Here is a 15,821-nt window from a genome sequence, read left to right on the forward strand (position 1 = left end):
TCCTAATGGCCTTGATTCATTTAGATGATTACTTTCAATATGCTCCATAAAAATGGATTGTGGAAAAACATAAAATAGATATGGCATGGCATACGCTGGAGATCTGAAGAGACGTGGTCCTAAAGGAGGGAGATGGCGTTTGAAGCATTTTGTGTTTTACTTGGTTGGATGGATTTATGCAGAGACAGATTTTCAGCCCTTCACCCCCACCATCTTTATGTGGCAGCCACATCAAATGTTAAATCTGATCGTGTTCAGACGAGGCAACTGCTTAACGTAAGAAGGTAATAACATAATGTCTTATTTAAATTGTTTGTATTGCCTGTAATTGGAGCTGATACACTATCCTTATTTTTTGACTCTCCACAGTGATATTAACTTTTAATTCCCACCTCATAGCATAACGACAGGTGTTCTGTCTTTGTATGATTTGTTTTAGTTTTCTTTGGTAGGTTTAACATCAGGAGTATGATGAATTCTGCATAATATTCTACATTAAACAACACTGGTTCCTTTACCTAGAAAGTTTAGAGAGTAATACTGTAAAGATAAATGAACTCCCAAAGCTTAAAAACCTTTCCTGCCGGCCTGCCCTGGGTCTCTTTTTTCCTCCTCCATATGGAGAATGGTTTTAAATGGGCTGCAGTGGTCTTCAGACGGAATCCCAGGAATGTGAAACCTCAGAGAGGAAATGTGAGTCTTTCCCGATTATAGACACATCCTCTGTCTGTCCTTTACTAGAGCGAAAGGATAAGGGAAAGTGTGTGTGCCTGCCTGTGTGTGTGTCTGCCTATGTGTGTATAGAGGCAGAAATTGGTGTTCATATGTCTGAGAGGGACCAGAACTGCTGCTCACACTGATGATCAGTGATGCTAAATATACATTTAGACTTGAGCATTCATTTACACTATACGTATGTTTAGTTGTGGTCGCGCTTGATTTATATGTCTGAGTCTGTATGCATTTAGACCTAACTTTGCATACCAGCTCAAGTCCATTTTTACGTCGTCTGCTCTGTGGGCTCATTCATAGTTTCAGTGTTTTTTTTCTTGCTGAGAATTAGAATGGGATTACCTAAAAGCTTGCATCTAAAGAATTGAAGTCGTGTGTCACTTCTATTGAGCTTCGGAACTGTTGTCATTGTTTGAAGATCGTGTTCACTGAGCAGTTTATTTGACTGGAAATTGGTGATGCAGATTGCTGGAAATATATGCAATAGGAAAGATGTACTTGACATACCGGTTGGTGCCTTGGTAAGGAACCATTTGGAATAGGCAGTCTAGACTAATTGTCATTTCCCAGCCTTCCTTCCTGCTGGCCTCCATACATTTTCTTTAAGTGTTATCCAACCCAATCACAATAAAACAATAGCTCTGTAATAAACAAAGCCTTAGAATGTTGTAACGTAGCAATGAATTTCAAAAACCTCTTTAGTCAATTGCTGTCTGCTTAACCTCCAACTGTGTCTGTATTCGTCATGTCTCAGCTTTTCACAGTTTCATCTGTTTCCAACTGGTAACTGGCAAGTCACTTGTTTGTTTGTTTGTAATTAGCAATTTCAGCCTCCGGTGCCCACAGCACTTCATTAGCATTTTTTGTAGGATGCAAGTGTTATATATATATTTAACAAAAATGTGTTAAATTGTGTTAAATCTGATGCCACCTGAAGCCCAGCACCAAGCATTATTCCGGGCTGACTGTGTTCTTAAAACTTTTCTGCAAAATGTTCCTCGATATATGACAGCTGAATTTGAAGTGTGCTTTTGTAGTTTGCCTCCCTCACTAGAGTCCCCTCTCTTCAGGGTAGTGGCTTGGATTTTGCGTAGGGTAGGCTTTCACACTGCAGGAACAAATTTCATCCCCAGTTCAGTCTTTCTATCGTGCTGCGATGACTAAGACTGCATTCAAATGGCACCTTGCATCGTCTCTCAAAGGCGTTTTTGGAGCGTCACCTCATGTTTGGTACATTGATCTAGGACAGCGGCTTTTTGACGCTTCGTTAAATAAATAAAAAATGTACTCTGCTGGTAGGCGGTGTGTTGACATGTCCTCGCAGAGACTGCAGCCAATCTTGTAAAAGCCAGCAATCTTGGATAAGGAGGTCTGTTATATTGGTGTTTCTCCTCTGTCTCCTGAGAGTTGTCGATGATTTACTAAAATTGAACAGGAACAGGGTGTTTTCCCTCGCTTTCCTTCACTGGATCCTGGATATTCTCAAAGGGGGAACGACATGAGATGTACAAGGGGATGAATCCATCTCTCACCCCCTCTCAAATATGTCCTCTTGGCCTCCCTATGCTGTGAGGAAGAGAGTCTGTCCATGGGATCCGCTTCTCCCTTCAGCAGCCAGTTTGCTTTCAGCAAGCCAGGAAGTGTGTGTGTGTGTGTCAGACACAGGCAAGCAAGGAAACCCACACGAACATTTTTAATTTACCGTCAGGATTTGTCTGTGTTTTTGAACCTCATTTATTCTAACATTTTGGGAACTAGTGCTAAAGCTTGTTTGTGCATTTAAAGGCGATCACTGTCGACTCTCACATGTGCAGCTGTGTGTGTGTGTCAGATTGTGCGTGTGTGTTCTCAGTCAGACAAACTCACAATTTCTCACGCACATGCACCCAGTCCCACTCGTGTCCACGGTCAAGCCTCCAGAGGATGTACTGTCGGCACGCAAGGTTGAGCTAAATTAAGACCCCCGTCTTTCTCAAATTTTAAGGACTGAATGCTTATGTTAAACTCACAATAGAACAATAGTTGTCAAGCCATTTTAAGTTATGATGCCTTGAATAGATTAAATTTGTTGTATTATCTCCCCTGGCCTCGCTGAATGATTCAAATGAAAGCTGATTAAATAGATATTAAATCATCACACTGTAAGCTGCTGGTGGTTTGGGGAATTGGAGTCAACATGTGCTTGTGGTGTCATTTATTTAGTGATGTCCAAGCTGTTTCATTTTCTAAGTGGCTTTCCCCCTGTTGTTAACAATACAATGTTCTGACAGATGAAATGAGGACCAGAGTAAGGGTTTATGATTCATCAGCACACAATGGACGTGAGTCATACTGTGACGCGTTTGTGGTGTTGATGTCTCTGTTTTCTGTATCCCTGGCAGCTTCATTTAGGAACATGCAATGCTTCGGCAGAAAGGGAAGTTTGACCCAGTTATGAGGCGATGAGCAGACCATGCACGATTGCTTATGCCTGCAGGAATTGCCTCTTTAAGATTCTGCGGTCTTTAGATACTCCACACACATTGACACATGCAAGTGGAACATCTTTGCATTAAGGATATCGACTGCACCAACGACAGCGATGATAAGCTGCTGCATTTTCCAAAAACACACATCTGGCCTCAGGGAACTTGAGAGAGGGGGATCTGCTAATGTGATGCAGATTAAAACTCATAGTACAGGGATGCATGCCTCCATGTTTGCATAGTCTGCGGTACAAATAGTTTGGCTAGTTAAGGGACATTTGCTCCAGTTGCAGTGAATGACTGTTGAGATGAATTATACTCTAGTTTAAAGAAACTCTGTGTGTGTGTGTGTGTGTGTGTGTGTGCACGTGTGCGCACTTCTTGTCTGCTTGATCTAGCCTCTAACATTTGGGGTCACTGTGTTGTGGTTAGATGTTGTAGTGCAGTACGGAGCTTTATACCCAAACTTCCTCCAGCTATGTTTAGTCTGTATCACTAGCATACATTTCAATTGACCACACACACAAGGTTTTCTATACCTTCATTTTCTATTCACATGGCCCTCTTCATCATATGGAATCATTTATTTTTACTATGTTTAAAATATTCTTTATCAGATGCAGCACAGCACAAAAAACATGTAACACACTGGATTATTAGCAGTAAAAACACAACAGGTCATTAAAATGGAATTAATGATTGTATTTATTTAAGTGCATTGCTCTGGAAATGCAAATGTGTGTGAGTACTTTAAAATACACTGAAACTACACTTTTATACACTGATTTGTGTGCACATGAATTTTCCTGCAGTATGTTCCTTACATGCACAGTACAACAAGATTAATTTAAAGGAATGTGGATCATTCACGAGATGGTGCATATGGGTATGATACTCTGTTAGCCTGCCTCGGACTTGATGTATAATATCCAGTGATTGAGGCACAGTTCTTAATATCACCTTGTGGTTCAGCAGCGGTGGAGCTGGCTGACGTATTTTACTTCAGACATTGAGATAGACTGAGTGCAGAATTTATCTCATGGCTCGCCTGGCCAGCAGTAACTCAGGTACAGCCGTCTGGTCACTTTGATGATCTCGCACATGCACACGCACACGCACACACACACACACACACACACACACACACACACACGGAGCTTATTGTATCTACAGAGCAAACTAATATTATAGTATTGCAGCCCCCAAATCTAACTTTCATCAGGAGCCTTACTTTCCCCTCTTCTTTACTCCTTCCTTCAATGAAATGAAGCTCTCGGTATGGGGTTTTCTTTGGGATTTTGGCTTTGCTGATGCTGATTTACGGGGATCTAATTCCATAATGCGGATGAAGGGGGACTACAGAGCGCCGCACATTCTGTGGTCATCTCTGTTTCTCCTCTCCGCTCATGCTTCACGCTGTGGGGGAACCCCCGGGTCTCAGGTGTATCGAGTGATATACCCCTTTGTTTCATTGATACTTTGGTTTTCAGTTGTGGATTTTCCTATTAGACTTATAGCACATTTAACATGACCACAGCAACAGAAGCATTTCTGAGGAGGGATGGCAGCTGTTGAACCCTCTTATTAACTCTAGATGCGTGCTACTTGATATCTGATTTTGCCCTGATGATTTGTTTTTGAAACATTTTGAATTATAAACTCAAGCTGGCAGAGCATTTGCAGGCTCTGTGTTTGTATCTCAACAAACCCAGCGCTGTGTTTGTGGAAGAATTTGGCATATGAGCGGACTGTGACTCAGTAATGAAATCTCACAGGGCGCTGCCAGTCTCATAACTCAGCTTTACTGTTCTCCACTCATGACCTGCCTTTTACACGCAACACACGGGCCGCTTACATGATTCCTGCTGGACTGAAACCTTTTGTGCATATGCTGTTTATCTGAGAGCTAGGCTCAGGAAATGTACATTACAACACACCGATGACTGTAAAACAAATAACCCAATACATGTTCTGCATTTGTTATTCTATACTGGTTTCTTGTCAACTACTGAGCATCACGGTTTGAGTCTGAAGCTTCCTGCATCTTTCGTTATTAGACTTTGGTGGTTTCAGTCTGTCCTTAGTTTTATCTGCTTTTCCAATTACTTTTGAACCTGGTGGCATCGGTGTACTTTGAGCAGGGAAGTGGAAAGACTGAACACCTCAGTATTGCATAACAGCCTCTGACTGGAAAGGAGGTGGTCTTCAATATGCAGAATACATTAAACTTTCCAGGAGCTTCAGGAGGATTTTCCTGCAGAATACGGAGGAGAAAAATCGCCTTTTCTTTTCATACGTCGAAAGCTTAATGTTTCTGACAGCCTCTGAGAATTATGAGGCAAAATCTTGTCTCTTAAAATTTTAATTTGGACCATGTGAAAGGAAGGTAATTGGTCTTCAGATGTGTTGCTCTTAAGTTGCATCCTGCCAAGCCCTTTTCCTTTCGCTGAATGGTCTCTCGCTGCAGAGCCTCAGCATACGTCTCTTTCTCTTTTAGTCTTTCTCTGTCTTTTTTCTTGAACAGGATGTCCCTCATCTCTCTGTCATTTCTCTCTCTTCCTTCCTCACCCTCACTTAGCCCCGGATCTAGTCCAGACAGCTGACAGACGACTGTCGCTGTGGCTCCAGCTTTCATTTAAAAAAATCTGTTCTCATCTTGTGATGCGCGCACACACACACACACACACACACACACACACACACACACACACACACACACACACACACACACACACACACACACACACACACACACACACACAGGCACACACACACACACACACACACACACACACACACACACACACACACACACACACACACACAGGCACACAGGCACACAAACACTTCCTGTACCGGTCCCTCACCACAGTGCAGTACTTAGTATTTGTCAACGTTTGTTTGGGGACCCTAAGGAGTCTTTTGGGGGGAAAATACTGTTCCAATTTTTTCAAAAAGAAGAAACGCTTGTGAAAAATGAAGAGGTTTTGACTTTCTGTGGTTGCTTTTTGAAGCCCAATTGAAAAAGGAAGGCAGGTTAGACTTTAGGGATCACACTTTCCTCCCCCTCACTGTCCTGGTGCTGCTACTGTTTCAGTCAGACTGCCCTCCACTGCTTTCTGTGTGTGTGTGTGTGTCTGGTAGACCACTCAGCATGTCTACTGTACAAACACATACACACACTCCCGTACACTGACACTCATATTGCATCCTCCTCGCTCTGTGTGTGTGTGTGTGTGTGTTTTCAGTTTCTGAGTGGGAGAGAGACAGTCTGAGGACGTTAGTGAGGCAGCGCTTTTTTATCCTAGAGACGAGGATCAGGTAGCTTGGACAGCGCCGGTGTGCCACACCATCCCACTTTACACTTAATTACTATAACAGCATGATTTCCCACCCAGAGAAAAGAGAGATGATTCCTCCAATGCTTACGATAATGCATCAGAAGTAAATGACTTTACCCTTCATTCACCAACAATGTATGACTTGATAATCACAGGAAATATTTAACCAACAGATGTCTTCCTTATTGTATTTCGACACTGTGGAGACTTTATTATGTTGGTTACAAATGATACAACATGCATTGCAATAAAGCTGTTTATAGAGCAGTAGAAAAGTCAAATGTAGAGTTCATAAAATAACAGTTGAAATGCAGCACAAATTAATGCTTAATTAAACGTTTATAGAGATGGGAGGGTTGAGCAAATACTTTGAAAGGGGATAATGGTATGAGTCTCAGCTCTTTTGACAAGGTTTGGAGGTCAGTTATATGGGACCAATCTGCACAAAGTTGAGGATAAGAGTTAATCATTTGTATGTAACAATCTCTCCAATACCGACTGAACTACAGTCCTCCTCAGAAGATCAGTTCTTGGATCATTGCAGTCCGTGTATTCTAACAGTGGTCAGTGTGAGGTCACTGCAGTCTTATTATAGACGCTCCTCTGCTGTGCACATCACCACTCTCCTCCTACAGACAACAAAAAGCCTTGGACTCCACCATCAAACTCTGCCCGGCTGAATATTTATGCATACACAGAGATGAGGAAAACTACTGCAGCCTTAAGTAACCTTCCTCCATGTCATTCACATTCAGAGCGACAGGAAACAAGGCAAAAGCTGCCCATCTCTCTCTCTCTCCGTCCCTGGCTGCGCCATCTTCTACCTCCAGTAGCTGCCTGTCTGGCTCATTTCTGTCCCACACTTCTAACCACTTGTCTTTGAGGTTGCTCCTCGGGCCCTGCTCCTGTCAACATGACAGTAAATAGAAAAAGTGCATACATAGAGGTATCTGCTCCAACTCTCATTCACTCTGTCTCATTCTCTCCCATTCACTCGGGCATGTTTAATACAGAGACACATTTAAATAACATGCAACTTCCCTAGTGTCATTGTAATGGGGGCTTTAGTATGCCCGTGTGTAGCAGAAGAGCTGGCAGTATATGGCACACCATGTTGGCTAATTCATACACATATTTCTAACCAACGTTTATATGCCAGCTTATCTGAATCTGTTTGTTTAGGTATGAAACTCAGTTCTGAAACTGGTTTTCTGTAATCCTGCTGACGAAGACAGACAAATAAACAATCCGAATCAATGAATAGCCTGATTGGAAACGTTAAAAAATAGTCCTTTCAACTAAGATGGTATACACCTACATTTTGGCATTTCTTTGGACTACGGTAAAAGCTAATTGCAGTTTGGTTGATCCTGAAACCTTCAACTCACCTTATCACAATAAGTAAAATACTTTTCCATATCATCTCTGTCTTTAGTTCCTGCCTGCACCTTCAATGCAAGGAAAACCCTCTTCAAGTCCAAGTGTGCTCAAGTTGTGTAAAATATGTAGTGGTCTCATGCTTTTAAATACTGACAAGAATCAGCCTTTCCTGCATTCCAGAGACAGTTATTGTACAACTCATTTAAGGTATAGTCAGAGACTGAGCCAACTTTTATCTACAGCATACGCAGTTGACATGATTCCTCTCAGCTCTGCATCTTCACAGGAGGTTTTGCATGAGCCGCAGGAACCGCTCCAGTGCTCCGCTTGCATCTGCACAGGATGCATTCTGGTGTTGAGTGTAGGTTTTTGGCAGCAATTGTAGCCTATTAAGTGTAGGTACACACGTACAACCAACAGATAACCTTATCTTCTGTTGGTATTTTTCTACCTGGAAGAGCCCAAAGTGCTTTGGACACTCTGCTTATCAGATGCTTCGGTGGACAAGTCCTCCTTCATTTCTAACGTGAGAGCTTAGATTCATTTATGGGGTATGCAAAACGTCAAGGTGATACTGACTGCAGAACACAGATGAAAGCCCCCCCCCCCCCCCCCCGTCAAAACACCGAAAGTGTACCTAGTGAGTCATATGGGAATGACTTTGGTGTGGTGTGATATTACACCTGATTGTATCTGAACCTAACGCCCGCTTCCTGTATGCGTATTAACTTTACTTTGTGACTCACTCTTGAGGTTAGCTTGAATCCCTCCAGCTTATTTCCGCTCCCTTAATTATTTTATTTCTTTATCCTCCCCATCCTTTCCTCTCTGCTTCGTGTCACCTGTCTTCTTCGGTTTCCTACCATTGAAACTCTCCATCTGTTCATTATATGGCAGCATGCCTCCTCCTAAAATCTTGTTTTAGTGTTTTCCTTCTGTTCTTAATATCAGTCTTTCTACGCCTCCTATTCATGTCTGGATCTCAGGCACCGTTTTTTAGAACATTTAGAAATAAAGAAAACTGATACAGTTGTATTTCAGAGAGGCATATAAGATTAGAGACACTTTTGATATTGGAGAGCATGAAAATAACAAACCAAAGCTCCTCAAATGGTTGAACTGTAAATAAATGGCAGACAATTACTTTTAAATGTTCTGAGACATCCTAATTATAAAACAACCGGTGATTTTACAGCAGACCTCTAAGTAAATCGGACAAATGTTAAATATCAAATGTGCAAACGCACACATTTCCAATCCAACATTTTAATTCTAGTCATTATTTTATCTCCCCTTTTCCTCTGTCGTCTCCTTTCTGCCGTTCCATCCTCTCCTAGCGTTCCAATGTGGCCAGAATGTCATCGCTATCAAACCCCTTGCTCCAAATCAACTTCTCCTCTTTCTTCCCTTCCTCTGCTTTCCCATATTTCTCTCTCTTTCTCCCCCTCGACTGTCTGCATTCCTCAGATTTGTGGCTTTAGATAGACCTCCCCTCCACCCCTCCTCACATTCCTCCCTCCCTTCTTCTCTATTCCACCCTAGATGCCTCTAGATGAACGTTTCGTCTTTACCTTCTTCACCCCTCTCCAACCCAGCCCTCCTCCTCCTCCTCCTCCTGTGTAGTGACTACGTTCCACTTCCTGATTCCTGACTGTAGATTGTTGGCGTCTCCTCGGGGAGCGAGGAGGAGGGGGAGTGTCAGCTGTAGACGGCTGGCCTCTCAGATGAATGACATAATTGGCATCCTGAGCATTCACTGGGCTAGAGAAAGGCTGAGGTTGGGAAATCTAGTAATGGCTTTCCAGAGGAAGTGCAGTGTAGATTAGATCCCAAGTTTTGCCACACTGCCCGGGTTTGGATACCCATAAATGCTGAATTATAGCACACTTTCATTATTTTCTGCAGTGTGTACTCTGCGCTGTAGCATTAGGTTGGTCACGTACACACAGCGCACCACGTGCCTGACATTTTTCCAACATTATTCTCAGTGTTTTCTAGTGAGTGAGCGGGCCCGCCAGGGAGGCGTGAGGACGGGAAGAGGAAGTGTTTTGTTTAACTGTTGAACAATGCTGTGAATGAGACAGCATGGGGCTGTAGAGAGAGTCATAACAAGGGCGAAGGATGTGGGCCAATCCGAACGACTGTCCTAATGAGTCGGGGGATGTCCGCGGCTGTTCCAATAAGTGCATGTTTTTCTTGTTAAACCCCTTCATATTTAGGAAAAAGAGAGATTTTCCCCTTGCCCCAAAAACAAAACCTACTGGGACACATGATTTTTGTGATTGCCCATTAATTCTAACGAAGATTGCTTTTATTGCTGTTAAATCAAGCAATAGTGTTTGTAAAGGAAGGATGTGTGTGTGTGTTTGTGTGTGTGTGTGAGGGGAATCCAATTCTGGCTTTGGGCCATATGCACATTTCATCACTTGACACAATTAGGGGTGTTCCTTCTGTGTGACTTTTTAATTGTATTGTTAATCTTCCCAATTTGATAGTCTATTGGTACACATTTCTGTAAGTGCAGTTACCTGAGAACTATCTCTCACTGTTGGATTAATGCACTTTAATTTAAGTGAACTTTAAATGAGTTAATGATCTCAAATGTCTCCAACGCCAGTGACTCACATTTGACATTTTCCATACTCTGCTGAGGCGACAGGTTCCTGTTTCTAAGTACGGACTGTTAGGCCATTAGACATTTCTAAGCTATTGTATCGTTTGGAAAAACTTGTACCTCTGTATAGTTGTGTCAGAAAGTTTTGGGGAAAATAGTTTTACCTATCAATATTTGGAGAATATCAAGAAAGAGGAGGCTGAAGACGTAGCCTTAAGGGGTTTAAGCTCTTACACGTTTTTCATGCTTTACAGCCAAAGTCACAGTCCAGTGTGTACAGTATTTCCTTTTGAACAACCCTAAACCACACTGTTGACCATGCTAATATTTGGTAATGCTTCACATTTATGGGGGTGGATTTGTGTGCATTTAAAACCAGCCCAGCAGTGAACAAACACATTGACTCCTTACAGAGCCGCATGTGGAAGTCAAACTATTTGGCTGTTGCACTCACTGATAGGTTGATGATTAAAGCAAAAAAGCAATTCACTTAATTGCACTTCATTACATATAACTCTGCAAACGACAAAACGTATTCCTCTGTCACAGAATGAACCGAAGATGCACTGAACTAAAGATGAAACGGAAAGACTGGATCGTAAAAATTCTTCATGACAGTATCAGCATCCAGGCTCAGCAGCTGGATATGCATGCAGCACAGGTTGACTTCCTGTCCTTTTAGCGCTTCCAGAGAATTAATTGAACAAATGGACCACTAAATGGCTGTACTTGACTGTAGAGTTGGCAGTGCACACTCAAACAAACTCTCACTGACCAGAGACACTTTGGTCACGGGCAGGGAGGCCCAGCTCTGTGGTCCCATGATGTTTACAGATTGCGAGAGGCATGCTGGTGGTTCTGTGTGCTGAACAGTGGAACTCACTCATTATTGTGAACTTAAATACAGCTTATTTCCCTTTGTCTGGTCATCCCCTGTCTGAGCAAATGTAATATTATTGTCCCACAACAATGAGTTTACAGTGCTACGACCTTCAGGCCTTCTGATTATGCTTTGCCTCTCTCACTGTACAACTCTCTATGCATTTTAATGCCGACACCCATTCAAAAAAAAAAATCTAAAATACTATTATTTATTTCTAATTATAAAAAAGAAAGTCAAACGGCTCCATGAAAAAATGACGGATCATATAGTATTAATAAATGTGAGTTGGAACAGCATTTATAGCAAAACATGTTCTTGTTTCCTTTAAAAAAATATGTTATATTCTATCTTAACGACCTGTGATGCCATCTATAAAAAGAGCCCCCTTTTTTCGGGTTTACCACCCCCCTACCCCTTTTACCAGACAGCCCGAGTGAGGCGTTAGGCAGCATTCGCAAATGGTGACTCCCCCGAGAAAACAACGCTCCTGACTGTTTACGACCTTTCACCCTTTGACCAGAACTAATTCTAACCTTCAGCCTGACCTTTTGTGTTCAGACAGACAGAGAAGATACAATGCCCCCCCCCCTCCAAACAGCCTCACTTTTGTGGTCTGAGGCCCATTGTAATGAATACTAAGAGCCTTGCTTTTTGTAAGGCAGAATATAACCATCAATCATATTTCTTGCAGTGAATAGGTCTGTTGTAATGTAACTTCAGTGTAATTGTATTTACTTCTAATACAGGTCCGGTTGCTGAGGGATTAAAAGCATACTTTCTTTTGTTACTTTATGTTTGAATACAAATTGTTCCAGAAACAGATCAGCTGCTTATCTCCAATATGTGCATGAATGGCCAGTGAGGAGCAATTAAAATCAGGACCAGAGGATTCTCCCTGACTCTGAACAGTGTTAGGGGAGTCGAGTAAAATACATTTACTGGATCTTAAGCCCACACAACAGAGGTAAAGTTGGTCAGATATAGTAAAGAGAGAGAGGAGAATGACTGGCAGGCACTCGGAGCTGGTGAAATGGTAAAAGTCATTCTCAACCCTCATCAAGGTAATAGATTATTATTTCATCCAGTCACAGCGACTCAGACTAAAGGATCATTAGGCTATGTCGATAAATGAAAATGATTACATCTTTAAACACAATCCACTATTAGTTATTGGAAACCTCTAGTGATATTACACATAATAAAAAGTAAAAAGTTCAATTCCAAACTGAAATGCTGGTTTGCCAGCTAAAGTAAAGGTGTGTGCTTTTAACGGTACAACACCAGTTCCCCTGGGGATGGGAAGCTCTGGAGCCGAAAACATCATTTGTCTGGGTCAATGACAGGCCGCTGCCTCCTCCTCCTCTCAGCCAGCAGACAGTGGTAAAGGCATTATCCCAGCATGTTGCTGCTCAGATGGATAGGCTTGGTTTAGTGGGACTGTTGGTTTGATTTATGGCTTGTTTTAGACACCTACACATGGTCCCAAACAGCAGCTGTTTCAAGTCCTTTTAATAAACAAAAGAGAGGAGTTGACGCTTTAACTGATATCTCAGCTTGGTTTAACACAAGAGCAACTTTGGGTGGTCAAATGAGAGCGTACATCACCTGAACTCAAAAATGAGATGCGCTGGAAGGTGTCACATCAACACAGACAGCTAGAGAATATCTTGCTTTAGTAAAGTTACAGGAAATGCTGTGGCCGCTCACCAATAACCTTAACCTGGTTGTAAGATCAGCTACCTTAGTGATCTCCAGGAATAACTGAGTCATGAGTCCATCATAAAGTAATCATCATCACAGCTTTGCTTATAAGGGTATGACTCAGCTCTGCCCTTCTTTTTAAAACATTCTATGGTGTAAACTTGTCCATGCATACAAAAGTCAGAGAATGAATTCTACTTTTAGTAACAGGAATAAGAAGAAGTCTTTCCAGAACCCCCCTCCATAAATATGGAGTCCTGTGTTTACAGGACAGTGTTTCAGCCACGCCCATCGCCTCTCATACTGTTTACATGCGGGTTTGTGATGGGGTTGATGATCCACAGACCAAACTGAGAGCAGCTTCATCCCGTGCTTGCTGACTGTTCACCGATTCCGAGAACTAGCTTTCCATGTTAGGATCTGAATGAAACTGGTCACCATGGCCTGCTCACTTGGCAACCCTGCTGGATCTCCACGGGGAGCTGGGATCAGATTTGATTTTTTATTGATGCAGACTGGTTTCACAATGGTAGAGTCTACCTAAGCCCAGATAAGATTATCAGCACAATTAGGCATGTTTATCCAGACCCTTGTTGGGCTTCTATAAACTGATATTCCAATATGTTGCGGTACTATTGGCTACAATCCATCAAATAGGCATTTCTCAGGCCGCCATGCTTTAAATATACTGACTTTCTTTAACTTTTATTCTCTTTTGTAGTGTTGGCAGCACTTTTAGACACAACCCAAAGGAGCCTTTTATATAATAGGCTTCTCCAGACTTTAGGAATGACCTTATCATCGGCCCATTTATAATGCAGCTCTCTAATGTAAAGACCACTTAACGCTAACACGCTAATGCACACACACTTCCATATGGCTTATCTTGGCTGTTCATACATTCTCATGGTACTCGCAGTACCCTGGTGGTTTTATCTCTGAGAACTTTGGCTCTGGTTGTCATTATTGCTCCGTTGTGTAATGTATGCCTCCTTTGAACCCATGCGTCACTTTGGTCACTAGCTGCATTCTGCTGTGTGTGTGGCAGCTGTGTGTGGGGAGAGGCCATGGATGACAATGAGAGAGGCTTTCCCCTCTGTGGCAATAGTGGCTGAGACACTGGAGCAGAGTGCAAGTTAATCCCTTAATCTTCATCAGCATAGTTTGGTAACTCGAGAGCCAAGTCTGTATTATTGCTCAGCAGACTCACTTTAACCTAATAGCTACTTAGCAGTATTGCCTCTTAAGCAGTAAAACCCAATGACACAAGCTTTGGGGAAATCAAAAATGTAGCAATAACAAGCTGTTGATTTCTTATGCTGTAGTTTTGAAGTAGTTTACTAACCCTAATGCTCTTGACACATTTGTTAGACCTCAAGGACACAATCTATTTTGTTAAAATGAAATGTGAACATGATTTTATTTTCCAGAAATCTCCTCAGGGCCTGTTTTTAAATAACATTTCAAAACCGACGGATAGGAATATGCTTGCGCTTAACATCTGCTGCACAAAATGTTTACAAATGTCTTCATATATTCACAGAAAGGGTTTTGTGGACCCATTTTAACTTTGGGGGCTCAGTTTGTCTACCAGTCGGACTCTCGGTCCACAAATGTTCTGCCAAGATGTCAGGCCTCTATCCATCCTGTTTTTCTCGTGTCTGCCGACAACACAGTGTCCGTTTGTCCAACAAGAGGCTTTTCTGGCTACCTCCGATTTGGCCTGCACCCAGACTGTCGGCTCTGGCGGTGTAACTTCCCGTGACAAGCTGATGGTTAGTGTTCATCCAGTTGGCCCGGTCGGTGTAATTGGGTTTGTGTTGAGAGTCCGTTCCCATGTTGTGATTCTGTCTGAATTGTCTTGACAGTGTCAATTTGGTCACGGTAAAAATCGCCACATTGAATGGGTGTAGTGCTATGTTGTTATCCTCGGCCTGTCCGTATATTTTTATGAAGTTCTGCTTGTTTCTGAACTGCAGGGTCACATGCTCTAACACGATCTGAAGTGTAATCCATTGACATGATTTCTCCAGGGTCCGAATGTAATCAAGCCCGTATAAAGCAAAATGGTCACCAGCTTTTCTGAGCTGGATAACTGCAGGATCCTGTCTTTTAAGCGCAAAGTATAGACTGTGTTTCTTATTTTCTAAATGTGGACAGTGCGTGACTCAGTCAGTAGGGGCTTGGACTGGGAATCGTAGGGTCGCCGGTTCAAGTCCCCGAACAGACTTGAAATATGGAAAGTGGACTGCTACTTGGAGAGGTCCCAGTTCACCTCCTAGGCCCTGCTGTGGTGCCCTTGAGCAAGGCACCGGACACCTCCAATCCCCCCTCCCCATTGCTCCCCGGGCGCTGCACGATAGCTGCCCACTGCTCCTAGTACTAGGATGGGTTAAATGCAGAGGACTAATTTCACTGTGTGTGCTCTGCTGTGTGCATGTATGTGACAAATAAAGAGGGTTTCATCCTCCGATTCTATCTTCTATCTACTGGCTGCTGTAAATAATGCAGACAGCATACAATAGCACTTTCACTACAGGCTTTACATTATGTCGTAGACGTCGGACAATATTCCCTTTGGAAACCTTCATATGTCTGGTTTTCAGAAACGATAGATCCCTTTTAGTATTGGGCAGATCAGAGTGTTTGTTTTTTAACATTTAATATTGTGGTATTTGGCAGTGGCAGGAAGATTTTGTATTTTA

At 42.5% G+C, this 15,821-nt stretch overlaps 1 protein-coding gene across 2 annotated transcripts in view; it reads left to right on the forward strand.

The window, feature by feature from the left end:
• The window catches only part of LOC134864652 (E3 ubiquitin-protein ligase SMURF2-like), a 50,173-nt gene that overhangs the window by 979 nt on the left and 33,373 nt on the right, over positions 1 to 15,821 (forward strand). The window lies entirely within an intron of this gene.

Source organism: Eleginops maclovinus, chromosome 5 (assembly GCF_036324505.1).
Source record: "Eleginops maclovinus isolate JMC-PN-2008 ecotype Puerto Natales chromosome 5, JC_Emac_rtc_rv5, whole genome shotgun sequence".
Lineage (NCBI taxonomy): Eukaryota > Metazoa > Chordata > Actinopteri > Perciformes > Eleginopidae > Eleginops > Eleginops maclovinus.